Genomic DNA, 12697 nt, shown 5'->3' on the forward strand with positions numbered 1-12697 from the left:
CTGATGCTGCCTTTGCTGGGTTTCAGCTACACCAAACCTGTTTTTTCTCACTCCCAGAGAGCATTTGCATAACCGGCACCTGTTTTACTGCAGCTGGACAGCAGCTGCACTGCAGCTGGAAAGAGGGCCCATAATCAGATCGCTGTCACTAACTGAACATGTACAGAGCAAGCAGAGGGTGAAGTGGTTTAGCATATTTGTGTCCTAGTTAAATCTGAGACAACAGATCTTCCCTCCTTTCCTTTCCACTGAAAACCAAGCAGTTTGCAAAATGAGCTTCCTCACAAAATGTCAACCTCACAGTGAGATTCCAGGCCAAGGTATCTCTGAGCATCCTTTCTAGGAAATGTGTTATGTGGACCACTCATTCCATTTTGATCTGCAAGATACACCCATCTCTTTATGATCCTACCAGGTTGTGGGATATTCAAGGAACTGAAGAAATTCTTAAAGTTACCTCTGGCAACTTGTCTCTATATCTCCAGTTATGAGCTTCGGTAATTCCCAGGATATCCATGGCATTGTTCAAGCTTTTACTATTCACATACTTCTTAGACCTATCAAAATATGCCCCTTCTACCAGGGCTTGCAAGAAGCAGATGCCATCATGAAACTGCCTTTTCTAAGTTTTCTGGAATCTGCACTGTGGGAATAAAGGAGGATAAAGACTTCTGACTCTTCACACAGCAGAAGGGAGTCAGGAGGGGTGAAGAGGAGATAAATCTCATACAACGTCATTTCAGAGTGCATTGCTGACATTCTCTTTGTTGTAGGTCTTTCTTCTGAACCCTTGCCTTTGTAACCTTGTAAAATTTGCTCTGTGACACAAGTGGATGTAAGATCTGTCCTGTATCCCATCATTGCTCACTTCACTCAGCACAAAATGCCAGTTTTCCACCAGGTTTACTTGCTTTTCACACTCCTACCCCTGAACCTTCCTGTATGCTATCGGTTCTACATGGACCTTCTTCCTCATCCTGGCATCCATCTTTCACAGCCCTTATTCAAATACTCCTGCTCACTTATGCCTTCTACCTGGACCACAGCCACATTCCTGACCAGTCAATTCACTCCTCGCCTTGCACCTTTCAAAGAAACATGAACACCCAAGGCTCTCTCCCTCCACCTGCATTTTGTACATTGAAACATACAGCTTGGTTTTCAAACTTCTGACAACCAGTGGCTGTGTTTATTCCATTTTGCATATCAGAATTTAATGAATATCATGAACAAAACCCCTCCATGTCCTAATTACATAAATAGGAAATTCAGCTGCAGTTGCCTTGTGTCTTTATGAATTCTTTGAAGCGCCAAGTGACCAGTCACTCTAATTGCTACGTGAGTTTGGGAGCATTTGATTTCTGAGGAGCAATTATGCCTGAAACAGATTGTGCCCCAAGAAAAATATCGGCATGAAAAGTGTGCTTAATTATAAATCGCCATGGCCAAAATGGAACCTGACAACCCAGCTGTCCTTTAGGACTGCTCCATACATCACTGAGCAGAAGAAATTACGTGAAGAGCCAAGCTCATAAAATCCACCAGCAGGCACCAAAATAAGCTCTCTGTTTTTCAGAAACAGTTGGTACCCCAGTAGCTGTTGTAGATACCAGGGGAAGTACTGGGCCATGCAGAGTGTTTGAAATGAGAGTTCGATAGAGTCAACATTTGCTACCATACAGAACAGGGAGTTCGATGTGCGTGGAGGTATGCACATGTCATAAATTCAGCTGATAGAGGATGGGACTCTATGAAACAAAGCTATACCTATTTTGTTATGCATTAAGGGATTAGGTCTTTCTGTGTTCCTTCCCTTATCTGTCATGGTAGCTACTAGATGTTGAGCTCCTTGTCTTTTCGCCAAGAAATAATATGCCACCAAATCTTCCACAGCTGGGACAGATAAAGAGAAGCATATTTTTTCTAGGTGGGATCTGAGATACAAAAGGTAGTTCCATATCATGAGGTAATTATGTTTAACAAGCTGGCACAGCAACATCTGAAAACATAGCAAAAACAGATACTATGAAAGTATCTATATCACAAAGAATGATGGATTTCCAAATCAGAACTCCTCACAAGCATGGTAACAAAGAACATCTACAAGGATGACCACGGACATAAATGGAAGAAAATAGAGCAAAATTTTACTCTCTCTTGAAGGAAAAGTGGTAAGAAATAAGACAGGAGTGATGTTCAAGCCACTGGCATAGCAGATAAAGGCGTCTAACAAATGCTGTCAGTGAAGACGGAACAAAGTTATAGGGAGATGTTGTTTCACTGGAAACAACTAGCAAAAGGAATAGATGCTAGTGTTATAGAGCAAAGATATTGAAGCAGACATAGGGTCATTTGTGGAATTCACGATTCTAGCAGAGTTGAGTAGATCTAACCTTAGAAATATACAAGCAAATAGTAGGCTAAAAGGACAATAGACATCTCTGAGGAAGGCACAAAAACAAGGACAGCCGCTGTGTAGAAGAATGCAAGTACCAAAATAAAACAATGTGGCACCTGTAGCAATTAGATTGACTGAGGATGGTCCAGTGTGTACATCACTGACAGCACCATGAAAGGCAGAAAGGAGATTCCAGGCACATGGAAACTGTGGGAACCTCGGGTGCGATACTATCTTCAGCAAGACTAATTAGCCTGGGTAAGGAATTGCGCTAATATAATTTAACTGTTTCTAGCATCCAGTCTGATCTGCTCAGAGTTGAATGAAACATCTCCATATAGCACAATGCATCATCATGTAAATGTCATTATGTCTCATTATCCAAGTAATTTAGAAAGGAAAAGAGGAGGATCACCCAGAGTAATTGTAAAGACAGAGAGATTTCTAGGGAAAAGCAAAAAACTAGTGGTGTGATCATAACACATGCTAAGTCTCAATGCACAGAGACTGTAGAGGGATGCCAGTCCTTCTATTGGTATACAAGCATACAGACCTGTCTGATCCCGTCAGACTATGGATGAGTTGTAATAAGGAACAAGATTCTACTGGAGAAATGTGGCCAAGGCATGAGGATCATAGTTAAAAGTGAAAGAGAAAATACAGATTGTCAAAGGGAAGCCCAAGAAATGAGACGTTATATTTTATCATTTATATTAGTTGTCATGAGGAATTATCACATACTGTTGGACACCAGTGAACGTAACACCAGAATGTTTGCAATGTGAGAAAGAGGTAGTAACAATCCCTGTTCATACACATTTTTCTCAGGAATGGATATCTAAGGGTCAAACTGGAGTGATAAACAAGGCAGTGTGAGACTGCCAGAATGGCTGTATCCATTTGACCTACTGGTGTCAATGAAAAAGGAGCTATCAGGACCACAAAGGTAAAGAAGCACCACAACCTAAGAGATGAGAGGTTGAACAAATCTACATTGACCTACGCCATTGTAGACATCAATGTTAATACAATTAATAACTTCTATAGGGAACTAAGAACACCTTCGGTCCGTCAGTGTTCTCTGTTAGACATTGCCATCACTGGTACATGCCCAAAGAGGCAAGTACTACTGGATATATATGACAAGCTGGGTCATCCCTGTGTTGCTATATGTTAAAACCAACTGTCAGCTTTATTGAATCTCTTTAACACCAACATTATAAATGGCAACAGAAGAATACTGGCCCAGAACACCACCATGCAAGAGATCCTGAAAAGACTCCAGATACTGTTTAAGGCTGGAAATTTTGAAAGCTCCTACTGGACCTTTCAGGATCCATTATTAAATTCAGCGGTACCAGGGAATGTTCTTGAGCACTAGGACACATTTGTCCATGATGTTGAATTGACAAACTGGCCTGTGGCAGGGTTTTGGCCCAAGAAAATAAATGTTCTTCTGAACAACTCCCAGGCACAGTTTGAAAGCTAGCATGGGCTAGGAACTATCCACAGCAGGCAGTGTGGATGCGGCCACCCGTATTCAAAGCTAAGAGAGTTCAATGGTACGGGCATAAGATGTTCTGTGCCTGTTGGTCTCCATCCTAAGAACATTTCGGGCCGTGTTACACCAGCACAGAGGTAACTCTGAGAGTATCCAGGCTATCCAACAGCAAAGAGACCTGGATAGAGTTTTACAGACAGTGAAAACACTCCGTAGTTGCCCATTTCTCAGTAACAAGAACCATATGAGGCTGCATCACGCTGCCAAGGGTGGGATGAGTAGCATGTACAAGATGGTAATCTATTGAAATGGGACAGTGCAGTCATTCCATCAGCCTTCACAGTCAGCTAAGATGGAGACATACTTCATCCCTAGGAGTAAAGATATTTCTCTGATTTACCAGGCACTTTTTATACTGGTAAGACCTGAATTCTCAGTTAAGATAGTCCACCTAAAACAAATGGGTGAAAGGGGCTGAGGTTATGCTGCAAAGCTGAGCGGGCCTAGCCATCCCATAACACGATGGGGGAGCACAGACCCCACAACCCAATGGCAAAATGCAGCAGTCAGGATAGTTCAATGTGGCAATTATAAAATCAAGGCCATGAACGAGGTAAACTGAGAAGTGTAAGTGAACGGAGAGCATGTCCTGAAATACAAGGCAAAGTCTAGATGCCAAGAAGACCCAGAACAAGCAGGAATGTCCCTGACACAAGTGAGGGGAACTGGAGAAACAAGTATTTGTGTGTGTGTGTGGGGGGGAGGGGGGAATCCAGAGCCAACAGGTTGCCATGTAACAGAAAGAGGATAGCGATCAGGTTCATAATCAAGATAATGCAAACAAGAAGTGGTGAAACTAGTTTGAAGACCAACTCATTTAAAAACAATATGACTTCTAAGATGTAAAAAAAAAAAGAAAAAAAATAGTGGTTAAAGCCACATCTGTAGGTTCAGAAATGTGCTAATATCTATTTGCCTTAGCAACAAATGATCATATAAAGGACATTCAACCTAAAATTACTCTAAGTAATGGTTTAACAGCTCTTGGGCAACTTGGAAGGAGGAGCACAGCTTTCAGGAAAGAGTACTTTGGAGGAGTACTAACAAGTTACACTCTCTGCATGTGTTTTGATGCAGTTGAAGGATCTCTGTAAAAATATAAAATGTCCATTCTGTGTTGCAAAAGTCTCATGCCATTATAAGTCTCAAGCACTGCGGACATGAAATGTCTCTTGTGCTCTTTGACTCATGAAAGTCCTTCCACTTTGTGCAGCCCCATGCTAAGCAGAAAGATAAGAACATATCAGTTGAAAGACAGTGACTGTGCTGGTCCCCAAACTACTTCAGGCTGCTTAAACCTTTTCTATCATGTTCAAAATACAGAGAGAGCTGAACAAGTAAGGAAGAGAGATGGATCATGTCATAGACCTCTTATGCCTTTATAAATGCGTCGGTTTACAACAACAGGTGCAGAAGATTTCATTATGTAGAAGTAAGGTTGGGAATCCTCCTCTGATAAAATGTATGATTAAAAATGAAAAAAAATAATACTAAGGGAATACAAATAAAAGGGTAAAAAGATATTTGCTTTTTGTCCTGGGATATTTGAATTGTGTCAGGCTTCAGTTAAGATCCTGAATGGATTTTAAGAGACAGCAAAACCATGTCCTAAACCCTTAATCCTGTGACCTGTGCATGCCAGACTAAACTGTTTCCTGCTCTGTGGCACCACCTCCTGGCATAGGCTAACAACACAAACCGAAATAGAAGATGAAAAGCGAATTTTTTGTACAATTGTTTTCTTTGATCTAAGTTATTGTTAGAATTCCTTGTAGGAGGAAGCAGGGGATGACACCATATTTTGATGCAGAGATCTGAATTCATATAATTGCAAGTAATTGCATTCATTAGCATTAAATAATAAAATCACAAGTAAAACTAATGGCATATTTACACACCTCTTTGTCCTGCTGCATGAGTAGTCAAGTGATCTTAGGTAGTAATAGACACAGCCCATGCCCATTCATCCACCCAAAGCTTCTTTCATCTTTTAAATTCATTCTATAAACACAAAGCAAGGAACCCTTCAAGGGAAGAAATCACAAAATTCTGTTCCGTGCCATAGTAACAGGAGGCCTTGAAACAAGCTCTCTGTTGCAATGGTTGCTGTGCCACTTCTGAAGCCAACAGAAAGCTATGCTGTTGCACTGTAAGAAAGATATCAGTTTTAGAATACTTGAATCACCACTGGACATTCAAGGTGAACTGCACTAATAAAAGTGGCTCACTACAAGCCGTTAGGCAGGAGAAGGCTATTTAGAACGAGAGCCTGGAGGCATTTTTCACAGGTGGTCTTTCGTCTCTGCACATCACTCTCCCTTCTCTGCAGAGAGGAATTTTGCTTTCCTTTCATATTTATTTAGGTGATGATATACGAAGGTACAATCGGGAATATGGACATGCGGATACAAATAAAAAACTGCTTTTGCCTCCTGTTGCTTTTTAATATCTGTTTACCTTTAATCTGTGCATTAATGAAAAATCAGTGCTCGTGCTTCCAGCAAGCTGCAATGTCTATTTTCTACGCACAAGCCATTCAGCTCCAGTCTTACCCTCATGTACATATTCAAAAATCTGCCACTGTAGTCAAGCTAATTGTTTTGGGTGGAAAAGCAGCCTGAATACACTGGGTATATCCTCAAAAGTTTAGAAGTGCGTTGGCAAAAGCTTCTTTTCAGAAAAGTAGAAAGAATGCATTCAGGAAGAACTAAGAACAGAAAGCTCAGTAAATAAGCGAAAGGCAGAATTATATTCTATTTAAAGAGGACATTCCTACATTTAGGAGGACTAATTAAGCAAGTAAGTGTGCACATAACTTACCACTGATTTTTCAAGCTGGTATGTAAGAAAATGTTTTATGTAAGCACAGGAGAGGAATGAAGAATTTGCCAATCCTGATACTTTCCAAGGACAAAGTTATGGATCTGGAACAACAGAATAAAGAGTTGTAAAGCTGTAACTTAAAAACTTTGTTCCATGCAGCAGAGAAAAAAAATATTCACCAGCACAGTGAAAAGGGGATGCTGTAGGGAAAAGGGTCTTAGATAAATCTTCATTTTCACCTTGTTATCAGACAGTGAGATGACGGCCTTTCTTGATAGTGTGCTAACCTCGACCTCTTCATTCTGTGCCCCTGCTAACAGTGTCTTCGTGCAAATCCCGAAGCCCCTCTCCAGCTGGTCTGTAAGAGGAAGATATTAGCGCTTCCTGTTGATGCAGCTGCAGTAAATGCTGGTGCCAGTACTTTCCATTCCTAAAATCTCTCAGGGCTGTTTGCTAGATCTGTATCTGAACAGATAAAGGTTTCAGTGGTCTTGTGGCCTTACAGCAATACTATTCAATAATTAAGTGTTTCTTCTTTAATAAAACCACAGTTAAGAATATTGTAGGGGCAGTATATAGAATATTCTTGCAGTTGCAGTTACCAAAATCTAATTATCTGAGAAGAAGGATATGAAGTTGGATCAATCTTCTGATTTCAGAACATCTCAGAAATCAACACATACTAAGGAACCTGAAATGCAGATGCTAACTTGGGTCAATGTTTTTGTAAATAAGACCAATTTTGTGATGACCTGATTCTTCCAGAGTATTAGATAAACTCGGTAACAAGTCAAGTAGATTTTGGAGCAGTCAGATGTCAGGTAGCTTATTTATATCGTCTGTCCTAGTAACAGGAAAGGTGGCACTGTCTTTAGGAGGAAAAAATTAGGTGCTAACTCTGTACATGCACTGAGCAGTTCTGTAACAGCACATGCCAATATTCTTTAAGGTAGAGTAGCACAAGGAAGACAGCAGAAAAAGACAGGATGTGATCAAGACACGGTTTTGGCAAAAGCACTCAGTAAGACATACTGGCAATATCAAGAATGTGGAGCTCTAGGAGCTTGGGGCTTTTTCAAGCTATGGCAAGAAGGAATTGAATCAAAGTGGGTCTCGAGGCAAAGGAATGATACTATGGGTGTTGTCAGTCAAGACTGTTTGAATCTCAATGGTATTTGACAGTTTATTAACCTTTCTTTTTCTTTCTCTTCTGTAATACAAACTCACCTTTTTCCCTCAGGTGACTCAGTTTAAAAACATGCTTCCTATTCTTTCTGGGTAAGGAATTTTCTCACACACTATTTACTATTTCCCTGCTACTGCCTTCTTCACCCCTACGCACCTCCTTGACTTTCTTTATTCACAGTAAAGAAAAAATGTTACATAGGTACGAGAGAATTTCTGGGCTTTCTTTGGCCAAACATTTTCACTTTGCTTTCTCTGACATAGTACTTTGATATTTAAGAACTTTGCTCCAGACATTCGCATGGATACCAAGAAAGTTTAATTCTTAGTTTGATTTAAAAGCCAGGTACTCAGTAATGTAAATAAGACATCAAAGGTGGAGGTCACCCCAAATTTATAGATAGTTTCATAAAATGGTAATAATAATAATGACCCAAATATCACAGGTGTATGACCCTTATCTCAAGAAGATGGAAAAATATCATGTGCTCTACGAGTCTTCTTTTTTTTAACAGCAGCACTGACAGCAAAGTCAAGCTGCACATGTTAGAAATTCAGTCTTCTCTCAATGTTATCAATGTACCGTAAAACCGCATTTTGGTTAATAAACAGTGCAGCAGAGAATGAAGCCAAGAAACATAGTAAATCTCCTGTCCAAAGAACTGTAGTCTCTTGTCTCCCAAAAGAGGGTGGCTGCATCCAACCTGCTTGCTGGTAGCAGCCCTGACTCCTGCTGTCCTAAGCTGTACCCAGGTCTTGTTTGGAAGAGCAGCATGAACTGTACCAGGCAGCAGGCTGGCGCTGAACAGTTTGAATCGGACTGTTCGCTTCTGTCCTGTTTAGCTTAAAAGTGCAAGTATAGTTGAAGATTCTAGAAAGGTTTAAACCTGGTCAAGGTTCAAACATGCAAAAAATTGAATTATATTATGTATTTTATCATTTCACCAACTTGAAAATGGCAGGTTGACCATGAGCCAACAATGTGCCCTTGTGGCCAAGAAGGCTAATGGTCTCTTGGGCTGCATTAGGAAGAGTGTTGCCATCAGGTTGAGGGAGGTGATCCTGCTGCTCTACTCAGCCCTGAAGAGGCCTCATCTCGAGACCTGTGTCCAGTTCTGGGCTCCCCAGGACAAGATAGACAGGGAGCTACTGGAGAGAGTCCAGTGTAGGACTGCGAGGATGATCAGAGGGCTGGAGCATCTGCCCTATGAGGAACGGCTGCGAGAGCTGGGCCTCTTCAGCCTGGGGAAGAGAAGACTGAGGGGGGATCTGATCAATGTGTACAAGTACCTGAAGGGAGGGTGTCAAGGGGATGAGGCTGAACTCTTTTCAGTTGTCCCATGTGACAGGACAAGAGGCAATGGGCAAAAACTGAAGCACAGGAAGCTCCGCCTGACCGTGAGGGGCAATTTCTTCCCTGTGAGAGTGACGGAGCCCTGGCACAGGTTGCCCAGAGAGGTTGTGGAGTCTCCTTCTCTGGAGATCTTCAAGGCCCGCCTGGATGCAACCCTGTCTACCATGCTCTAGGTGACCCTGCTTAGCGGGGAGGTTGGACTAGATGACCTCCAGAGATCCCTTCCAACCTTACCGATTCTATGATTCTATGATTCTATGAAAATTTGATTTTTTTTATCCTACATGACAGTGAAGACACTAACCTCTTTGCCAGTAGTACCACTGTACTGAGGCACTGACTGTAAATATTTGGTGTGTGAATGAAAAGTAGACTGTAGCACGAGATGACCAGTTAGGGCTCTGACTTGGCACAGCAGACAGGTGCTTTTCAGCTCCTAACTGCACATTGGAATTACAATAAAGTTAAAGATCTTGTGGACTTTGTTTGATCTCTTTCTAACGCTGCCTTTCCTCATATGCAGAGTGCTTGAAATGACAGAGATTCACAGTTATTTAGGTCTGAGACACTCCTGTCCCTGTGATGTTCACTTAGCTTTCAAACAGGGTGATGGTATCTCTAGAATTTAACAAGGGTTCTTTGAGGCACTTGAATAACATGATGGCAATTGTTGTACAAATGTCTATAAATCACTGCTGTTTGCTTCTGCTGACAATACTCTGCACTAGTATTTTCCTAGCCAAAAATCTTCCTGAAAATCTTTCTTTTCTCTTTGGATCTCTGTTCAGTCACCTTACTACTTGAGAATCAGTGGATGCTGTGACATCCCATTAGACCATTTGTAAGTGAAGTCAGTACTTGTGGACCCTTTGACGCAGTCACTACCTCCTGTCTGCCTACAAAGTATATTTTCCCTCAGTCAGACTGCAAAGCTGTCCCTTAAAGGAATTTTAACGTTGTTCTCAGTGTTCCTTTTCTCTGGGACGAGACACTGTCTCTATCATTCTTTTAGCCGAGGAGGACCAGACATGGTTCAAAACTTGAGAGTTAGGTACACACCGGGATATGGTGGTTCTCTTGATTCTTATTATGGGAGTGTTCAGCCCAATAAGATGAATGATATGAAGAGCCATTGCTCCTCAGAAATTAGAAAGTTCTGTGAGAAGCTTGATCCCTTCTCATGCATGAATTAACCTTGGGTAAAAAAAGCAGTGCCTAAACATAACTATTTGGCAACAACTTTCAGGATGCTTCACATAACAGAATAAACAGATTGTCAATAATTGCTGTACCATTTTCCAGTTCCATTCCCAAAGCCTTTTTGTAGAATGATATTACTTGGTTTTCTAAAATATTGCAGAGGGGAATGATCATGGAATGGGATAACTGAGGCTTTCTCTACTCCGTCACTGCAGAAACTTGGCAGTGATTTTTCCTTTTGCACATTTTCTACCCTTCAACTCTGATGTGTGCATCTATAAATTTGATCATGACTGACAGAAAAAAACAAACTTCGCACTCAGACACATTAACTAACTTCATTTCCTTTGGAGCAACCCAGACAGGCATAGGAATTAAAAAGAAGCACCGTCAGGAGGTTCTGTAGGAAAATGGATGCAGGTGCCACTGAAATCTTCTAAGGCAACCAAAACGACTTTTCCCTCCTCTTAGGCTGACTGCTGAAGAAATTAGGTAGCACCTGAAAATGTTGTGCAGTTCATCAGTATCAAACCCTGGGAAGCATTTTATGAGGAAGATTCTCCAATCTAAGATAAAAGAAGCAGTCTACACACTGGGGAACTGATATATTATGTGTTCTGGGAATAGATAGGTGAAACCAGTTCCATTATATGGAGAGACCTATCAATTAGATATATCATGAGGCAGACTTTGGGAACAGCAGACTTCAAGTGGCTTAAGAGAAAGACCATATGGTAGGTAGAAGTAGGAAAATATCTATATCTAATGTGGAAAGAACAGTGCAATTAAATGCTTCTTAAGGTGAAATTCAGGAAATGTTGAGTACAGTTGGTGAAAGTTTGAGCAGATCTTCATTCTATCTGTGTGAGCAATATAGTCCTGTGAAAAGGGAAATGATCTAAGAATGATCCATCTATGAAGTGCTCTTCATCACAAAACTATTGGGTTCCTTCAGAGGAACAAAGAAGAAAAGTATCACTGACACAAGCATTGGTTTAAGACCTGAGGAAAGAAACAGGGAACCCAGACACTTGAAATAGCAAGAACTTTGTTTTAGGGGAAAGGACGAGATAAGCTTGAAAAAGGCAACACTTATGAGTAAGGCTTCCCTTCCAGGATGTCTTGGCAAGGGACCGTCCTCAGTCCTCTCGTCAGATTGAGAGTGTCTCAGAGGAAAGTAAAACCTAAATATTTAACTTTTTTCTTCCATTATTCTTCACTCACTTGTTTGTCCAGCGTCTTATGAGTTCAACATGTGGCGTAGGTGCACTTGTTCTTAAGAGTACACTAATCATAGCTTTCTATGAATACTCTTAGGCTACCTCAGATGAAATGACTGCTGTAATGTTGGGTCACACTGCTTTCACAGCGGTGCTTCAGTAAAACTACTACTTTCTGCACCTTAACCCCAAGCAATTTCAGCTCTATTCAACACTCTAAACTTTCCTGTTTGCTTTTTCACTTCTGCTTTGCCATTTCAAAGCCATCAGCATGTCGTTTCATCTCTGCTTACCACTTCAGAGCTGACTCAACACCTCAATCCTGCATGTTGCCTTAAAGTTGTGATGTTGCAACTTTTCCCATCACTTCGATGTTATTCTTTGCTTCATCTTAGCTCTGCTGGTCACCTGCTTGCCACACCAAAGGTGGTATATTATTCTGCATATTGCTGTTCAGAGGAGGACTAATGGTATATAGACCATTAACAGAGTCTTTGTACAGCAGCAGAGTCATGGTAGCCTCTTTGTTTCTGTTGTCATATCCAGTTTTCTTACCTTTTTAGCACTACTGTTGCTGTGATCAGGTTCATCCTTCCTGAGATACTTTTGATATGGCCCCATCATGTATAAGGTATGAGATCAAAAGCCTGCATGTAACAGACATGAGCATAGCCTTTTTCAGTTAGTTCTGCCTGCTTTGATAAAGATACTGGGAAAGAGGCCAGAAATCCACTGGAATTGTCCTTCTCTGTTCTGCCCAGCAAGAATCTGCCGTGAATTCCCTTAACTGTAGAGTTTACAAAGTTGATGCTATTTCTAGCAGTTGGTGATTCTAGCAGGTTGATGCTTTTCATAGTTTTCATTTAACTGGAGCATAGCTAGCCTTGAGACTATAGAGAAGGAATGTGAGGAGTGAGGCATTTCACATTTAAAAGGTTTGTACAAAATCCAAAGGA

The sequence above is a fragment of the Rhea pennata genome, chromosome 2, assembly GCF_028389875.1.
Source record: "Rhea pennata isolate bPtePen1 chromosome 2, bPtePen1.pri, whole genome shotgun sequence".
NCBI lineage: Eukaryota > Metazoa > Chordata > Aves > Rheiformes > Rheidae > Rhea > Rhea pennata.